Source organism: Pinus tabuliformis, chromosome 6, assembly GCF_031772625.1.
Source record: "Pinus tabuliformis cultivar Carrire ecotype Pingquan chromosome 6, CPIR1, whole genome shotgun sequence".
NCBI lineage: Eukaryota > Viridiplantae > Streptophyta > Pinopsida > Pinales > Pinaceae > Pinus > Pinus tabuliformis.
The window spans coordinates 674,538,365-674,546,660 of record NC_142292.1 but is presented as its reverse complement, the minus strand read 5'-3'; positions in this window follow the sequence as shown (position 1 = coordinate 674,546,660).

Here is an 8,296-nt window from a genome sequence, read left to right as displayed (position 1 = left end):
ATATAAAATTCTACCTCCCTATGAGGTGGCAACTCTGTAATATCCTTGGGGAATATATCCTAAAAATCCTACAAAAATGGGACCTTCTCAACACATCAACATCCTCAACCTCCTTACCCTTGTCATTGTAAATGTGTACTACAAACATCACACAACCTTTTCTGCAACATCGCTTGGCCTGCATAGCAATAACCATCCTAACTGATGTAGGCTTCTTCTTTCCCTGCAAGGTCCTCTTTTCACCACTATCATCCACACACTCAATAGCCTCTTCGAAGAAATCGACTTTGGTTTTGTGAAGGTATAGAAAATTCATAATCATTCCTTTGGTAAGGATGATAACGATGACAATCATGATACCTGTCAGAACCAAAACTAGAATAATACATGTTTCCAACACCTCTCCTATCTGATGTGTCCAACAACCTACCATCCCTGACTGTGTCAGATTTATCTGACCTGTGACCACCATAAAACCTGTGTCTACTATGATATATACTTCCATATTCCCCATTAGTTTTGTCCTCAGGTCCATGGCTGATTTGAAGTGGCCCTTTCCACTGCAATTCTGACAAACCCTAAAGTAATATCGCATTCACCTCTGCTTGTTTCTCTTGTGCCTGCATGATTTTTTCATTGTTTTCTTTTCAACTCCTTATTTATTCCCTCAATATTCTCAATTTGTCTACCAAGTCAAAAGAAATCCCCACATTGTGTTACTCATCTAATGCATCGGGAGATTCTATTTAGTCTACCATATTTCTAGCCATTTGATCTCTTTCAGCAAGCCATATTATGTCAGCTAAACCAATTACAATAAACCAATGTATGTTAGCATAACTCAGCGAGGATACCTTATCTTCAAGATCATCAAATCAGTGTGATGCATGCATAACATAACCATAATAACATATATACATATATCAAATAAGTGCATCAACGCATAAACATCATACTAGCTAGGGTCCATTCATCAATTCAAGGCCACATCAACGATGCATGCTATGACGTCGTGCATGACAACAATCGTTATTCCATTGTACACGTTGCCTCATGTAACTATGAACCTCCATAAGCAATTCCTAATCAACTACACATACACATAACCGCATGTAGTCAAGAATAAGTGATTAATTCTTGTAATCAACCTACAAGGCTGATAGATGTAATCAAATAACCACGAATGAAACCCAACATACAAGGATGTAATCAAGACTTATATAATCATATAACTAGTCATATACTCCTAACGATGCATTCCATAAAATCGACATCAACCTTATTGCAACCATGATCAATATGATGTTGTGCAACAAGAACATGGAACACAAGTGTAAAAGACACGTGCAATTGACATGCATGCATGATCAACACATTCACCCATATATGTAGCATCAGATATGACACAAAGAGAGAGCAACCCACTCTAATACCAACCTGTAACACCCCTCATAGGTCTACCCAAAGTAACCATACCAGCCAGGGTAAATATGAGAAGAGAGGCTACTATAATCGGATTCGACCTCCTATGTGAGCTTAAGGAAGTGGAATTGATGAAACATCACACACAATCATCCAACATCATCAACATAATCCTCAGGAGACAAGTCAGCCACTGAGACAACTTGTCCCTGGGTCCCACTACTATTCTGTATCTCTTAAGCCATAGTCACTCTCATGCTATGGGAAGGGGGATGACCAACAACCTAAAGTCTCTCTCACAAACCTGCCTACAGTGATTATGGACCAAAATTTCTAGTTATGTGCCAGAAACCATGGTATTTAAGCCACTTTTTTAGCCTAGAATCATGACCTCTTCCCAGAACTTGCTACAACCTTCATAATTCATTAAGGACATGATGACAATGATGATATATTAAAATCAACCTTAGGAATAGGTCTGAGCATCCCCAACTAGGACTAACATCCATGCAACCTTCAAGTCTAGGATACAAGACAGATCATAAACGACTGAAACAACTTATGAAACATAACGAGAAGGATCACTTCCTTCTCCATTGAAGTACTACATCATTAATTAGTTCTTGTGTCCATCCATATAACAGTTACAAGTAAATACATGAAATAACCATGACATGAACGAGTCATTTAACCATGCTTATAACCAACATAAAACCATGTAAATATTAGATATACGACAACCATTGAATCCACATATAAACAAGTGAAAAAGTAAGGGAACTTAGATTTTATTACACATAGGAGAACCCGACCATGTTCAAGACTTTCACATACCACCCGACCATAGACATGGCTGAACCAAATCTCTCTTTCAGCTAGTCACCCATGTGCCATATTCCAAGCATGAATGTGGGATCTCATAGAAAAACCAATTCAAGAACAACCAAGGAAATCTAGAGGTTAAGCCACCTCCACCCTCATCAAACCGTGATCACACCAAAATCGATGCTCTGATCATAATCGAGCTGAATTTGGAATACCATTCAGAATCCATCACTATACTTGGGGAATTTTTCTGTCTCCTTGTTGTTGGCATTATGATTCAGGTTTGGCGCTATGGCATAGCTGTTGTACTTGATGGCAACTCACTCAAGTGGCAAATCTCTGTTCAGGCTCCCAAAATGATGAAAATAAGAGGTTCGCAGGTACACCGTTCAAAAGGTGCGGGCCCGCAGGCACGTCGTTCACAGAGTGCGGTCATGTCCCCAGGTTATCCAAACAGAAGGTGCGGACCCCAGTTCACTCACTCCAATGCAGAGAACCGCACACACGTGGGAATTCTTATGTTTGGCCCATGGTATTTAGCCCGACGTTCATGATCCTATGGTTTTGGTCCATGGTATAGGATCTAAATTATTGAACCCCGGTTTGGATCCCTTGTATTGGTTTTCGATGGCTTTGTCCCATGGTTTGAATAAGAGCTTGCCTATAAAAATGAAATGAGATCACTTGGCTAGTCACTGGTGAAATTTGAATATCTTAAGATCTGAAATTTTGGGTGATCGGTTTGAAAAGCTAGATCTAAATCAAGGTGAAATTTAAGGTGAGCTTATTGATAGGTCGTGATCTCTCGGGCGCATGATCAGATCTGTGGATCTGACTGTCTGTGGCACATTGGAAGACTGTTAATTTGGCTCTATTCAGAGGTTTGTAGGCAATCCACAGCACAGGTGCTGGGGTCCGCAGCGCAGCAGAAGGCGCAGGTGCAGGGGTCCGCAGCGAAGTAGAAGGCGCTGGTGCGAAGGTACGCAGCGTAGCAGAAGGCACAGTGCAGAGGTACGCAGAGGAATAGAAGGACCAGGTGCGGAGGTATGCTGTCAGGCAAACAGTGCAGGTGCAGATCTATGGAAAGGTACGCAGTGCAGCAGAAGGAGTAGATGCGGAGGTACACAGAGCAGAAGAAGGACTAGGTGCAGATCTGCACAGTTTAGACATAGAAGAGTTGTGGAGATTCGCAGGTTTCTATTGGTGAAGTTGTGGACTTTTCTTGAAATATTTGTTGGCTACCTTTTATCTATTGCTGAAGAGTTCTGGGTTTAGATTACTGGTATTGCTGTTCTGGTTACTGCATTCTGAGAAGTTATTGGTTGATTGATTGGTTGATTGAAAAAGGAGATTGGTTGATTCACATGTACTTGATGATTATTTGATGTTTATGGATCCAGTTTGAAAATTTATGAAAAGTGGTCCTTGGAAGAAAAGAAGTAGGTCAGCACCTACGTACTAGTAGATTAGCTAGTACAAGAGCTAAGGGGGTTGTAGCTCCCTTCCAGGAGAGACTGGAAAATGAGAGAGGGTTGTAGCTCTCAGTAGGTTGCAGCCTGCGTACTGGTAAAGGACTGCACCAGTACAAAATCATTGTAAAAGAAGTTTCTAATTGAAAGAAGATAGAGACATATTGCAGCAGGTGGTTTTCACCCACATTGGGTTTCCACCTTATATCTGGTGTTCTTTGGTGTGATTATCTGTTTTTCCTGTTCTTTATCATTATTATATGGTACTGACATACAAACTAATGATCAATATCTGAAGAATAAATTAAAGTATAAATCTGGAAGATATATTGAAAAGAATTTGATAATACTGATTCACCCCCCCTCTCAGTATTATTTCCAACAATTGGTATCAGAGCAGGTCCTTCTGAAGAAGCTTGATCGCTTGAAGGAAGATCCATCATCTTGAGCAACTACAAGAGAGAAGCATCTATCATCCCACCAATTTTTGACGGGACAAACTTCGTATATTGGAAGGTAAGAGTTACTGCCTATCTTCAATCTCTTGGTACAGAAGTCTGGGATATCATAGATACAGGGTACACTTTTCCATCAACAACTCCTACAAATCCGGCTGAGAAGAAGAAATATGAAACAAATGCAAAGGCTATCAATACTCTACTAGGATGTCTATCTCAATCAGAATTCGTGAAGGTTATGCAGTATAAATCCGCAAAAGAAATATGGGACAAGATTGTTCTGAGCTATGAAGGAGATGATCAGGTAAAACGAGCAAAACTTCAAACCCTCAGAATTCAGTATGAAAATCTCATAATGCACAACGATGAAAGTGTGGCTAACTATTTCCTTCGTGTAGATGAGATTGTTAATTGTATGAAAAATTTGGGTGAAGAAATGAAAGAGGCTGTTGTGGTTAAAAAGGTTCTAAGATCTTTGTCCCCTAGGTTTGAATCTAAAGTTTCCGCAATAGAAGAAAAGGAGAATCTACGAAACCTTACCATGTCACAGCTGCACGGAATTCTGACTGCTTATGAAATGAGGAAAGGAGGACCATCAGACAGGAGAGAAGCTGCATTCAAGGCTTCCGACAAAGGAGATTACTATGAGTCAGGACACGTGTCAGAAGAAGAAGAATAATCAAATTTTGTCAAAAACCTTCAACGGGGTGCTGGATGATTCCGAGGTAAGTTACCTTTCAAATGCTTTGCTTGTGGAAGAGTCAGTCACTATGTTGCCAAATGTCCTCATAAGGATAAGATTGACAAGGGGAAGGAACCTGTTAGATGGAACAAGAAACAGAATGCAAATAAGAAAAGTTATTACACTCATGAAGATAGTGATGGACTTTCAAATAGTGACGAAGATGAACGAGGTAATAATTATAAACTTTTAATGGCTTTTGAAGATGATGATTATATGGATGCTGTAGATGAAGAAGGTCTTTATGAAGAGATTTCTAATCTCAAAATTTGTTTAGAAGAGAAAAATGTGATCATTGATTCTCTACAATGTCAACTGGCTGAAAGGGAAAAACATCACGAAAAATTGGAATGTGAAATTGTTAGTCTTAGAAAAGAGATTGAGAAAACAAAAGCTCTTAATCTTGAATTTGTTAAAGGGTCTGAAACTCTGGATGAGATTGTCAATGTCCAGCGTTCTCCACTAATCAAGACAGGTCTGGGATATAATGGAGAAGCATCTCAAGCATCCACCTCCAAAAGTTATCTTGATGCAGCAAGGAGGAGCGACCAAAGGCCTAATAGAAATCATCAGGTAAATCAGGGACAGTTTACCTCAAGAACGAACAAAGACTATCAAGAAAATCGGGGGCAAGCTACCTTAAGGACAAACAGAAGCTACAACCAGCCACAGGTAAAATCTCCCCAATTTGCCTCAAGAATGGATGTCAGTAGAAACTACAATCGACTGATTGATAGATTTGATTATCGCAGGAGTTTCTTCAATGGCCAATGTTTCTCTTGCCATAACTTTGGTCACAAAGCAGCTCAATGTGTTGCCTATAAGACAATCATGACTAGAGAAGCTCAAAAACAAAGAGGTATGACTGGAATCACAAAAAGGACCTATAACAACTTTTCCGCCCTTGAAAGTGAAATTGAATGTTCTATTTGTAATAACTTCGGTCATGAAGAGTCTGAATGCATGAGCAGGTTTTGGAAGACAACTCAGAAGGAACAAACCTCAAATGCCAGAACATGGAGAATGAAGGAACCGCAACCAGAAAGATGTGGGATAGCTTTATATGTAGAAGGACAGGAAAATCAATGGTACATCGACAGTGGATGTTCGAAGCATATGACAGGTGATAAATAAAAACTTCAATCATATAGTGCTTTAGAAAAAGGAAAGAAAGTTTCTTTTGGAAATGATACCCCTGCAGTCATAAAAGGAAAAGGTACTGTTCAGTTGAAAGAGAAAGTCAAGGCTAGAAATGTTTTGTATGTTGATGGCTTGAAGCATAATCTACTGAGTGTCAGTCAGATGTGCGATCAAGGAACTGAGTTAATATTTCGATCAAATGGATGTAGTGTTCGTGATCTTGATACAGGAAAAACAGTGATCAAAGGCATACGAACTCCAAATAATTTATACATATTTGAAGAAGGACAACAACAATGCTATTTGAGCAAGAATGATGAACACTAGTTATGGCACCGAAGGTTGGGGCATCTAAGCTTTTCACATATAAGGATAGAAGAGAAGACTCCATCCAGGTATGTTCAAAAGAATCATCCAGAATCTCAAATCTTGGGGCAAAAGGAGGCAGGCGTACAAACAAGAAGAACAATTGCAGAAGCTTCAAGCTATTTGGCATTACTCTCCTCCACTGAACCATAAAATGTAAGAGAGGCATGCAAAGATGAATGTTGGGTCAAGGCAATGGATGAAGAACTTGAGAAGATCGAAAAGAACAACACTTGGGAGTTGGTTCCTAGACCAAAAGATAAGAATGTCATTGGGACAAAATGGATCTTCAAAAATAAGTTGAATGAAAATGGGGAAGTAATTAGAAACAAGGCCAGACTTGTTTGTAAAGGGTATGCTCAACAAGAAGGAATAAACTTTGAAGAAACTTTTGCTCCCGTTGCTAGACTTGAGGCCATCCGAATGTTCCTTGCTCTCTCAAGCTTTCAGAAGTTCAAAGTATTTCAAATGGACGTGAAATCAACCTTTCTGAATGGAGATTTAGAAGAAGAGGTGTACATTGAGCAACTAGATGGTTTCATTCTTGGGAATGATCCAAATCTTGTATGCAGACTAAAAAAGGCTCTTTATGGTCTTAAACAGGCTCCAAGGGCTTGGTACTATCGTTTGGACAAATATCTTCATCAACAACGCTTTTTAAAGGGATCAGCATATAGCAATCTTTATATAAAAATTGAAAATGACAAATTGCTAATACTTGTTGTGTATGTAGATGATATTATCTTTGGCAGCAATGAAGAAACTATGAGTCAAAACTTTGCTTTGGTGATGCAAAAATAATTTGAAATGTCATTACTTGGAGAGCTGACATATTTTCTTGGTCTACAAATCCAACAAAATGAAGGCGGTATCTTTTTGTCTCAAACCAAGTACCTCAAGCAAATTTTGAAGAAGTATGGCATGGAAGATTCAAAACCAGTATGTACTCCTATGGTTACATGATGCAACCTCAGTGCAAATGATGAATCAGTAGCAGTACATCAACCAAACTATAGATCCATGATTGGAAGTCTACTTTATTTGACAGGTACCCGAACAGACATCATGCATGCAGTGGGAATAGTTGGAAGATTTCAAGAAAATCCCAAGGAAACTCATCTTCAGGCAGTTAAGAGAATCTTCAAGTACCTTCAAGGAACTCAAAATTATGGCTTATGGTATCCTAGAGATACAGATCTCACACTTCATGCTTATATAGATGCAGATTGGGCCGGAAGCATCGATGACAGGAAGAGCACAAGTGGTGGTGCATTCTTTATGGGTTCCAGATTAGTATCTTGGTTCAGCAAGAAATAGAGTTCGATTGCTTTATCTACACCTGAAGCGGAATATGTGGATGTTGCATCTTGCTGCACTCAACTCCTTTGGATGATGCAGAACTTTCAGGATTTTCAAATCACTTGTACACTTCCTATCTCCATCTTATGTGATAATACAAGTGCCATCAGCATTTCAAAGAACCCAGTCATGCATTCAAAGACCAAGCATATACCTATCAAATATCATTTTCTTCGGGAACAAGTGCTTGAACAAAAGGTCAAGTTAGAGTATGTTCCTTCTAAAGAACAAATTGTTGATATACTCACCAAACCACTGCCTAAGGAGACCTTTGAATACCTCAGGCAAAAGCTGGGGGTAGTTGATGCATCATCTTGTTGTTGAATCTCATCTTTTTCAGAGATTGTTGGTTGTACGCGAGTTTCACATGGGGTATACGCGTACATTTTCTAGGTTATGGATTGGTCGAAGATCGAATGGCACAGGTTCATGGGGAGCATATATTCTTCTAATAATGCATTGTTGGCATTATGGTAGAAGATCTTGGAGGAGAAAGTACAGAAGGAGAACATGGA